Below are 11,538 nucleotides of genomic sequence, written 5' to 3'. Positions count from 1 at the left end.
TTATCTTTTAACAATTTGACAGAGACACAACTTTAAAATTTGATTTAATTCGGTTTTATCGGGGGGGAATGTATTTATGTTTTGTTTTAAATATGTTGTGCGCCGCCCTGAGTCCCGCTGGGAGAAGGGCGGCATATAAATTAAATTTATTATTATTATTATTATTATTATTATTATTATTATTATTATTATTATTATTCATATTTATGACGCTCACAGTGTCCCAGGGTCATGTGAAGTAACCAAAATCTGCTGCAACCACCCAGCATATGGGGGGAATAAAAACCAAACACCCCCCCACCCCACCCCCGCTGCCAATCCTCAACAGAAATGCTCACAACAATGAAAACCTCGGGCAGAAGGAAGAGTGCCGCCGGGTGGGCAGGCAGGTGTCTTGCTCGGCTGTGGCTTGGGGGGCACTTTTTTCAGTGCCATTGTAACTTCAAACAGTCACTAAGTGAACTGTTGTAAGTCGAGGACTACCTGTACTTTATCACTTTTTTCCTTTTTGGGGGGGGGTCATCAAGTTTTTGACAGCTTGCTAGACGACTGGTGGTACTCGGATGTTGCCATATGCTAAAAGTGGTACAATGGGTGAAAAGGTTGAAAAGCCCTGCTCTATAATAATAAGATTATTTGTATATTGTATTCCTCATCTAAGGAATAGCATTCATAGCCTGATAAAACTCTCGGTATCCTCCTCTCTGCATCCGCATATATTAAGATATCAATCTAACATCTTTCTCTTCTAACATGTGTTCCCCCTACTCATCTTAAAAAAGCAAAAAGAAATGTGTAGGGAAAGTTTATTTCCCATTTTTCGGCAACTATTTAAAGCAGCTACATCTTTTCCTGTTGTTACATGAATGCACTGCAATCCTAAGAAAAAAACTTATTTAAAGTATTGCAGATGAGTGCTATGTGAATATTCCAAAGTACATTTTTTACTTTCCAGTCTGAGTTCTACACAGCATTGTTGTTATAGTTTCAGTAAAGTTTTATCCCGTTATTTATTTTTAGGCAGTTTGCAGTGAATCATGTATAATGCTAGCATGCATGTGTATGTACATGTTTTAGTTTTAAGTATGCATAGGTCTTTGAGATTTTGCACAGTGGATGATTTAAAGAGAGAGAGAGAGATGGAAGCTCTGCAATCAGAATAAATATATCTTAAATTATGAGTTGAGCTTCCTAGCCTCTGAAGAAATCCCATAGGTTTTTTAAATATTTGCATGATTTGTAACTGGAAAAGAGAATAGCAAGATGAACCTTAGCTAGGGTGGTTAGATACTATACAGATATGACAGTCAAATCCTTGGTTTGCTCTTGACAGCCATGTATAAATCTCAGATTAGAGTGTTATGCTAAAGCATTCTTTCTCTTTTCTTCTAAACTACTCTATTAAAATTCTTATGTATGAACCTGACAGCTGACATTTGCTTCTTCTATGAGGGCAGATTTAATCATGGTTATGACTTATTTTCATAATATATCTTCATCTGTATTAGCTAGGCCCAGATGGATTTAGCACTGAGAATGAATACTGTTACCCTGTGTGTAATTACAATCCTATTACAGTGACCTAATTTGTAAAAAATAGGAGTCTTTACTGGTTAAATTATCTTTACAATTGCAGAGAGAGTCTCACTTTATGGGAAAATTGTTCAGGCAGGATGATCAATAGCATGAAAATGTGTTATGGCAATATGTGACAGAAAGAAAGGGATTAAAATAGAAATAACAGATAAAATCTTCTAGTGTTTGATTTGCATTTTAATCAAAAATTCCTCCGATTTATCAAGTACTTGCTTCAGCAAAAAGAAAAGAGGATTCCATTCCATTCCAATCAATCATTTAAAATATTTAAAATTACACAAGGGCTTGCAAAGTGCATCTCTGAAAGTAAGAAATGTTGGCTGTTCAAGTATGGAAGTGATTGCCTGGGATTTCACTACATTGCTCCTTGTCATCATTCACCACTGTCATTCCTGGCATCAACATGACAAAAGACAATGAACACCGATCTAGCAGCTGACTGCTTTTGCCTCAGAAGACCTGTTCTAGTTTTGCAGGAAGATGAACAGCCATTCTGTTCAGTGAATCACTTTTGCATAGTTCTGCAAGAATGCTAAATTCAATGGCTCTCTCTCTCTCCCATGTTTCTATAGCTACTGTGTTTTTTCCAAAAGTAAGACCTACCCTGAAAATAAGCCATAGCTTGATCTTTTTGAGGTGGGCCTAATATAAGCCCTACCCCCAAAATAAGCCCTAGTTTTGGGGCAAGGAGCATGCCTAAAAATCAAGCTAGATTTGGGGTGGGGGGATGGATCGACACTTGCCTTGCCTTGCCTGCATTTCAGAGCTGTGGAGCTGCAGGCCGGCATTCCATTCTCAGCTGCAGAATGAAGCTGCTCCTTCGGCCTCAGAAGTGGGCCATCTGGGTGGGGCTCTTGGTGCTGCCGCCGCAATGTGAGTAGAAAAGACACCACCACCCAAAAAAAGACTTGGTGCCTCCTTTGGAGGCAAAAAAAAAAGACTGGCTCTTATTTTGGGGGAAATACGGTATCTCTACCACCTCAGTGGGTTCCATAACTTCATGCCTGGACTGCTGCAATATGCTCGATAAGAGTCTACGTGGAACTATGTGGAAGCTCTAATTGGAGCAGAATGCAGCTGTCAGACTATTAAATAGGATATTATATATGTCAAACTAATCCTCGGTATCTCATACCTAGTAAATGTGCTGATGCTGAGTAAAGTCTTGAATACAGGTAGTCTTCAACTTACAACAATTCATTTAATGTTGATGTTACAACAGCACTGGAAAAGTAACTTATGACTGTTTTTCACATGATCACCGCAGCATCCCTATGGTCCCGTGATCAAAATTCAGACTCTTGGCAACTGACTCATATTTACGATGGCTGCCGTGTGTCCTGGGGTCATGTGATCACTTTTTGCAACCTTCTTGACAAACAAAGTCAAAGGGGAAGCCAGATTCAGTTCACAACCCATGTTACTATTTAAACAACTGCAGTGATTTACTTAACAAATGTGACAAAGAAGTTGTAAAATGGAGCAAAATTCACAACAACTGTCTTTGCTTAGCAGTGGAAATTTTGGGCTCAATAGTGGTCGTAACTCAAGAACTACCTGTACCCCAAGATTCAGATTTTAAAAGACGATCACTTAGGTGATGAATTAATACAGACATGGGTGTACACATTTTGTTGACTCAACTATCACGTCACACTTTTCAGAGCATTTTGAGGGCTGCACTTCAAAAAAGAGCACAGGGGGTTCAATTTTAGATGCAAGGAGTTTAAAAGATTTAAGAAGTAAAATAGGTACCTTGAACATCTGAAATACTTTTGACTATGTCCCTAGTGCAAACTGCAAAAACAAAAAACAAAAAAAACCCCAATCCCTCACGTTTTTATTAAATCTATTAAAGGGAGGATCTGGGGTCTTCCAATGGGCTGTTGATGAGCCAGATACACTTCCAATGTAAGGCATTATCTTGGTTATGGCTGTCCACCATGGAAATGTGAGCAATTAGGATATTATATTAGTTGTATACAATTAATAAAATTGTCCTTGTTTATCTGTGTTATTTAGATATAATCTGAACTATGAATGTCACTATTTTGAGAGTTGTGTTTGTCTGTTATGCTGCATTTTATGTTCTTGGTTTTTATGCTAGCTATTTAAGGAGCATGATGGTTTGTGTGCATAGGACAACACACTGAGTTGGAAGTCAGCAAGCCTGCATTTGAGACCCAAGTGCTCCAGCTCCTATAAGGACATGAAATGAGCCCGCAACTGAATGTTCCCGAGCAATGGTGATGTTACCAGCTAATCACTTCAACTCAGAAATGCCTTGGTGCTTCTGACACAAGTGTGATGTGCTGCTAGCTATTTGATTTGGTGTTTCTACTTGTGATTCCATTTTTATATATTGCATGCTTCTTTTAGAGCAGTGATAGTATAAAAGTAAAACTCAATGAATGAATATATAAATTCTTAATGTAATAGTATTTTTGATGTTCTGCTATCAAAAAAAGAAAACTCATAATTGCCAGTGTCCCCAAAAAGGATTAACTGTGTCAAAATGGGAAGCACAACCAGGAGACCGAAACATTTTTTCATTTTAAAAGTGTATTGTGTTAATTGAAAAAGGGATAGAGCTTTGTTCCAATTGCAACCACCATTTTGATTCTACATGCACATCCTTGACTGTGTTAATATCAGGGCTTTTAAAGAGCCTCTTTTCCACCGCCTTGAGTTTGGACCGGTGCGGGAGTAGTTTGGGATCCTGGCGGGGAAATCTCTTGTCCTTACGTTCATTTTAAACCCTCCCCGATAAAGGCCACACCCTCCCCGATAAAGGCCACGCCGGCCGGGCCTTTTTCCACGGCCTTGCGCCAAGGCGGCGCAAGGCGCTGAAAAAAAGCCCTAGTTAATATACATAAGTTTTAAGAACTAATACATAAGACAGGGCATGGATGGTATCTAGGACTGTTCTTAGTAGGAAAGTTTTAACATAGAATAACTCTTCAGATCATAATTTGGATCAGTTTGATTTTTTGAGACTGCTGAGAAAAGTTTATTGCTTGATCTATTTACATATTTAAAAAATAGAGTTGCCATCTTGAAAAGAAACATCCTATATTTGTAAATTTAACTATTACTCAGAAACCAAAGAAGAACACTCATAGCAAATGGTAAGACAAATCCTTCACAATTGATCTTGTCAGTTGATGCTGATAGAAGCTGAAGTCCAATTCTTCTGGAAATTACCAGATTGCTTCCCCTTCTGTAAACTGTTAAACCAAGCATGGTTTACATTGTTCCATGTTTTATTCATGTCTAATACCATAAAAGAGTATAAAATAATACATCCAAACAATATTGCCTAGAAACTAAGATTATAGAAAATGTCAGAGGCAGATGTCAAAGTGATTCAAATATCTATTTACATTTCCAATGTAATGCCAGAAGGGTAAATTTGTGCACCTTTTCTAAGATATGGAATATAAGTATCTTTGTCATACTTTAAGTTATCATGTTTACCCACTAATACCAGACTGGTAACCTTTGTAAAAAGTAATGAACGGTAACCCTAAATCAAACAGCAGGTAGTCTAGGGAATCTTAAATCTAAAATTTAGACTACTCAACAAGTAGTCCTCAATGGCACTACCTCCACATGAAGAGAAGTAAGCAGTGGAGTACCACAAGATTCTATCTTAGGCCCAATAATCTTCAATATCTTCATAAATGAGGGAATTAGATGAAGAAATTGAAGGGGAACTATCAAATTTTCAGATGACACTAAACTGGCAACTAAAACATAGAAGAATGGCTGCAGGACTTGGGTTTGGCTAGTCTAAAGAAAAGAAGAAATAGGGAAGACAAGATAGCCCTGGGGGGCAGCCCACCGTCGACACATCCCACCTGCAGCGGCCCCGCCAGCACCATTGCCCACCCTGCGCAGCCCCGTGTAGAGCGGGCCCTGTGGCTCCATCATGGGGGGCAGCCGGCTGCCGCCGCCCCTCACACCCCCACCCACAGCAGCCCCGCCACCCCTGCCTCTTGCGTCCACAGCCATTATTGCCCTAGGAGGGCGAAGATCAAGAGAAACTTACTGTGGTATCGCCGCTCCAGTCTCCTCCAGGTACCTTCGGGACTAACTAGGAGATGGTGTAGTTGGGTAGCAGGGAGGGGTGCAAAGTTCCTGCCAATTTGCCTTCGCTGCAGACAACTAGCATGTGCAAAGTGTGCCGGCCGTGCTCAGCAGCAATTCCTAATGGCTTTCGAAAGCCAATAGGGGGAGTAGCACAGCTCATGCAAAAGTTGAAAAAAAACCATCAAAAAAAGGTGCCAGAACGCCATTCTGAGCGTTCTATGAGGAAAAAAAAGCCCTGCAGATTAGTCTTCAAATATCGAATATCGAAAAGGAGGACATGTAGGAGGACACTTTTCGAGGGAGGACAGAACTTACAAAAGGAGGACTGTCCTCCCTAAAGTAGGACGGTTGGTCACCTTATTAAAGGTAGAACATTAACTTGCATTTATTTTCTTTAAAACTTGTTCAGCCTCAAATGTTTATTGAATTAATGAATCCTACTTCTAAATAAAGTGACTGTGGAGCTTTCAGTCTTTCAATTTTGTGTAATATTGATTGACTTTATGGATGTGAAGAGATGTTACAGATCTTGTTACAATGCAATGGCATATTCATAAAATGTGAAATAGTACTTTGTCAAAGGAGGAGTAGAATAATGGAGGTCAGCTGCCGGTCATAATTCTATGAGTACTTTTCTAGCAACTAGATTTCCATGGCAAACATCAATATGGAAACTGTTCTACTGAGTTCCTTCTCTTAACTCTGCAGCTGAAAAAATTATTATATATACACTGGTTTTCAAACAGAGGAGTGAGTTTCCTTGAGACCATAGGATTATTTACTTGAAATGCTACAGAAAATATACAATTGTGTTTTTTATAGACCTAGTGGCCCTTGTAATATAGGCAGTGTAACTTATTTAGACTTTGATTGGATGGCATAGCCAACTCATTGGAAATGGTGTTGAACTTGCACAATTTCCTTGTTTCACCATTAAAATTCTTTATTGTGCACACTGCTTGGCTCACACTTTTCCTCTGCCATGCTCTTTCTCTGCTGAAGTGGCATTTCAAAACTGACAGCACCAGCTGTCCACCTGTCTTTGCTTAGCTGATTTCTGGATGACAGATGGTACAACTAGCTTGGCATGTAACTTTTGGATAAGAATAAACAGCAGTGTGTCTGCCAGAGTTTTGATGGCTTAGATTTTTTTACACATTCTGGTTTGCTGACTAGCTAATAGAGAGGCCCTGCTTTTGACTGGAAAGTATTTCTTGCTTTGTGTTTTTGCCAGCAAAACTGAAGAAATATATTAAATTCCTCACTCGATTATACAACTCTTCTATAATTGTCTTCTAAAGCAATATTATGAATATATATCTATATCTCTTTCATCATTAAGTTTATGATCCACATGGAATATCTCCTAGTATTATAGGGTAACTCAACTGAACTGTAAACGTTTGGCAGCCAGGAATATAGTACATTTCAAGAGAGACTGGCAATGATTTAGTGTAAAGCGTCCTATTGATTCTAGTACTATGACTTCCATAAAGTAGTGAATAGTTACTTTTCAAAGTGTGAAGAATTAGCTCAGACATTTGGACTAATCAAAAGTTATAAGTTTTATTTGAGTACAGCCTGTTTACAAGTACAGCCTGTTTACAAAAGGAGCAACAGTTTGATTAGTATTACCACCTCAGTACATCTGGACCATGGTGAAATAATAAAAGGGCAGAAATTGGAAAAATAACCAGTGCCAAAGAAAAATGATGTAGAGTTAATTAGTTAATGGTTTTTTGTTTAGCAATAAAGTTCCAATGTTTGTGAAGGTGGCCACACTTGGTGAAGCTAAACAGAGATGGAAATTAGAATAATTTTACCTGTTTCCAACATTTTAGCTGTCTGGAAAAAATTGTAACCCTGGAAGGGTTTGAGAGTCTGATGTATGAATTGTTCCAGAATGGTTCAATGTAAGGTTTTTCATTTAATTATTGTATTTTGTTTACTATTATAAGCTGCTGAAAGTCGAATGATTGTGGTGGAACACAAACTAATAAATAAAAATTTGATAAATGTAATTATGTGATCATTGTGAACATGAAAGCCTTCACTTCCTATTACTGTAGTTACAAACATTTAGATAATAACATTGGCATGGGCAATTCTTTAATTTCAAAATTGCCTTAGAAGTGGAGGAAAAAGATAAATGAACATGTCTTAAGGCATATCTATAAAAAAAACCATTGCTGATTTTTGGCAATTTTGATAGCGAGGCAAAACTTTGGTCAATACTACCTGGGAAATTCTGGGACAAATCTATACATTTTAAAGTTATTGAAGTTGGGAAACATCAGTGTAAATTATAATACACATGGAATATCCATAGTTTCTGTATATTCTCTTTGTATCTTATGTCACTGACAATGAAATTGTTAACTAAAATATCCTCAACCATTTCATGATTGGTCTCACATAAAAGAAAAATAAAGAATGCAGCAGTAAACCTATATTTTATTGATTAATCAATTTTTTACACCGCCATCTCAACTAAGTACCCCTTGGTGGCCTACAAATAAAAGCCTCATAACAATGTAAAAACGTAATTAAAAACAAAGTTAAAAATTAAGAGTTTAAAAAGCCGCAGAAGGAATGCCCATGGGCCACCAACCATCTCCAGGGTTGCATATCATTCTTGGCCCCCCGTACCAGTTGATACATCCAGGTCTAGACACTCTTCCAGAAGACCAAAAGAGTAAGGGCCTGGCTCACCTCTGGGGACAAGATATTCCATAGAGCGTGGGCAACAGCAGAGAATGCTATCTGCTTAGGCCTTACTAGTCAAAATTCTTTAACAAGATCTATAATATATGCTCCCTGTTGATCTAGTGGGATAGGTCTACATTGGAACAATTCCTCAGGTAACCTGTAACCATGTCATGAAGGACTTTAAAAGCAATAACCAATACTTTGAATTGGATCCAGAAATAGACTGGCATCCAATGCTGCTCATGTAGCAGAGGTGTTACTTGTGCAATTCTAGGCAAAACTCACCTCGACTCAACTGCAACTTCTGGATGCTCTTCATTCTCTGCCAGAATGGTAGGGGATCAGCACCTCTTTAAATGATGCCAGTGTTGTGTCCTGAGCCTGCAAGAGGCAGGCTCGGGACGTTGCAAGAGTCCCGGGCATTTGCAGAAGCTGCCCGGGACCAGACTGAGCGGTGCCAGCCTTGTGCGCATACGCAAGGCGGGAACAGCCCACCTCATGATTGGTTGAACTTGCCCGGGGATCAGAGGGTATAAATAGAGGCCTGCGTGCCTCTGCTCTGGTTGTTCGTAGAGTGGAGCAAACAATAAAGACTTGTTGGAGATGAATCGTCTCAAGCGCCATTATTCCCAGGACTTAACACTGGCGACGAGGATGGGATCCAGTCTCTACAGCTAAGAAAAGCTAGAAGACTCACCCACAGAAGTCCGGGAAAGAAACGGCGTGGAAGTCAGCGTTATCCTGCCAGTACGAAATCGCTGGAGGGTGCGTGCGACTGAAGAAGAAGAAAACTTGATCATCGATCATGGATAAAGTCGGGCAATTAGAGGCATTCGACGTCTCTCACCCCGACGTCTGCGGTCTGCCTGGGTCGACAGAGAGGTGGGAATCTTATGTGGCAAGAGTCGAGACGTATTTTCGCATTAACCAGATTCGAGAGGAAGGCTTAAAGGCTGCCACATTGTTGTGCGTTTGTGGGCAAGACGCCTTTGAGATCGCCGAGAGCTTAATTTCCCCAGACTCGCTGGAAACGGTATCGTACTCCGACCCCAAGAAAACCTTAAAGGAACACTTCCAGCCTAAGCAATCAGTCATGGCTTGGAGGCACACATTTCAACAGAGAGATCAGCGAGTTGGAGAATCAGCAAAAGACTACGTTGCGGCCTTGAGAAGAGCAGCTAAACCGTGCGACTTCAAGGACTTAGAAGAAAGACTTCACGATCGCTTTGTATGCGGGCTGAGAAACACAGAATTGCAGCAGAGACTGTTCACCAGGGAAGATGTTTCCTTCCAAGATGCTCTGCGAGAGGTTTCGGCTGAAGAAGCTGCCGGCGGGGCGGTCAAGAACATGCAGCCAAAGAGAAACGCTCCTGAGACCGCCACTATTCACAAGGAAGACGTGCGCGAGGAGTCGGACGAAGATCCTGAAGAAGAGGTGGACAAGCTTTACCAAGCTGCGGGAAGAAAGTCCAAGGATCGCCAGGACAAGGGCCCAGCTGAGCTTCGTTGCCTTGGATGTGGTGGACGCCACAAGCGAGCAGAATGCCGGTTCCGTTCCACCATTTGTCGAGCGTGCGGGAAGAAGGGCCACATCGCTGCAGTCTGCCTGGGTCGACAGAAGGTACAACCGAAGGAAGAATTGAATCTGAAAGGTACCAGGGTGCCCAGCCAAAACAGGGTGAGGTTCTGTGCAACACGCCGGAACATTTTAAGAATAGGCACACACAAACCCCTTAAAAAGAAACTAACACTTAAAGTGAAATTGCAGGGAATTCCATTATCGATGGAACTTGACACAGGATCTGCCCTATCCATAATTTCCCTCAATACATTTCACAAAATCTGCAGCAGCAGTGGCCAGAGAGTTTCCTTAAGGCCCTCTAATGTAATCCTTACGGATTTCCAAAATTCTAAAGTGTGCGTTAAGGGGGAGGCCACCCTTAAGGTACAGTACAAGAATTTTGCAGGCCCCCTAGACGTGTTGGTTGTGGGGGGTGAGCGTACGAGTCTCATTGGACTTGATTGGTTTGAGGCCTTGGGAATTCAGGTAACTGGACTGAATAAATTGCAAACACAGACCCTTGCTGACGTATGCAAGGAGTTTGCAGATGTGTTCAGCTCTGAACTCGGGTCCTACACGGGACCTCCTGTTTCACTTAAGTTGGATCCAACGGTACAGCCCATCGAGGTTAAGCCTAGGAGGGTACCATTTGCTCTTAAGAGCAAGATTGACGCTGAGCTGGACAAGTTGCTCCAGCAAGGCATTCTAGAGCCTGTAGATTCCAGCCCGTAGGAAACCCCCATTGTAACGCCTTTAAAGGCAAACGGGGACATCCGGATCTGTGCTGACTACAAATGCACTCTAAACAAGGCCCTACAGCAACATGCTTATCCTGTGCCTGTAGTGAGCCACATTTTGGCTTCCCTTAAGGAAGGAAAATTTTTTGCTAAGCTTGATTTGGCTCAGGCTTATCAACAGCTGCCTGTTGATGAGGCTGCAGCTGAGGCCCAAACTATTGTCACCCATCGTGGAGCTTTCAGGGTGAAGAGGTTACAGTTTGGGGTGAATGTCGCTCCTGGAATTTTTCAGAATGTAATGGAAAACACCCTGAGGGGTATTCCTGGCGTGTGTCCTTATTTTGATGACGTTCTCATCGCAGGTGACTCTCCACAAATGCTGGCTGAGAGGTTAAGGGCTGTTTTGCTTCGTTTCCAAAGAGCAGGTCTTAAATTAAAACAGGACAAATGTAAGATTGGGGTGCACTCCACTGAGTTCTTAGGTTTCAAGATAGATGCACAGGGTATTCATCCATCTGATGCTAAGCTCAAAGCTATTCAGAAGGCTCCAAGCCCCAAGTCTAGGGGCGAACTGCAAGCCTTTTTAGGTTTATTGAATTTCTATCATGCATTTCTACCTCACAAAGCTGCTATTGCTGAACCACTGCACAGACTCCTTGACAAGAATGTGTGTTGGCGCTGGACCAAGGTCCATGAGGCCAGTTTCAATGAGGTCAAAGCTTTGCTTACATCCAATGCGGTGTTGGCTCATTTTAATGAGCAGTTGCCAGTGTGCCTGGCTTGTGATGCCTCACCCTACGGTGTGGGCGCTGTTCTTAGCCATTTGATGGCTGATGGGACTCA

This window comes from Protobothrops mucrosquamatus, unplaced genomic scaffold (genome assembly GCF_001527695.2).
Source record: "Protobothrops mucrosquamatus isolate PMUCROS unplaced genomic scaffold, P.Mucros_1.0 scaffold53, whole genome shotgun sequence".
NCBI classification, from domain to species: domain Eukaryota; kingdom Metazoa; phylum Chordata; class Lepidosauria; order Squamata; family Viperidae; genus Protobothrops; species Protobothrops mucrosquamatus.
Note: the sequence above shows the minus strand (reverse complement) of the source record.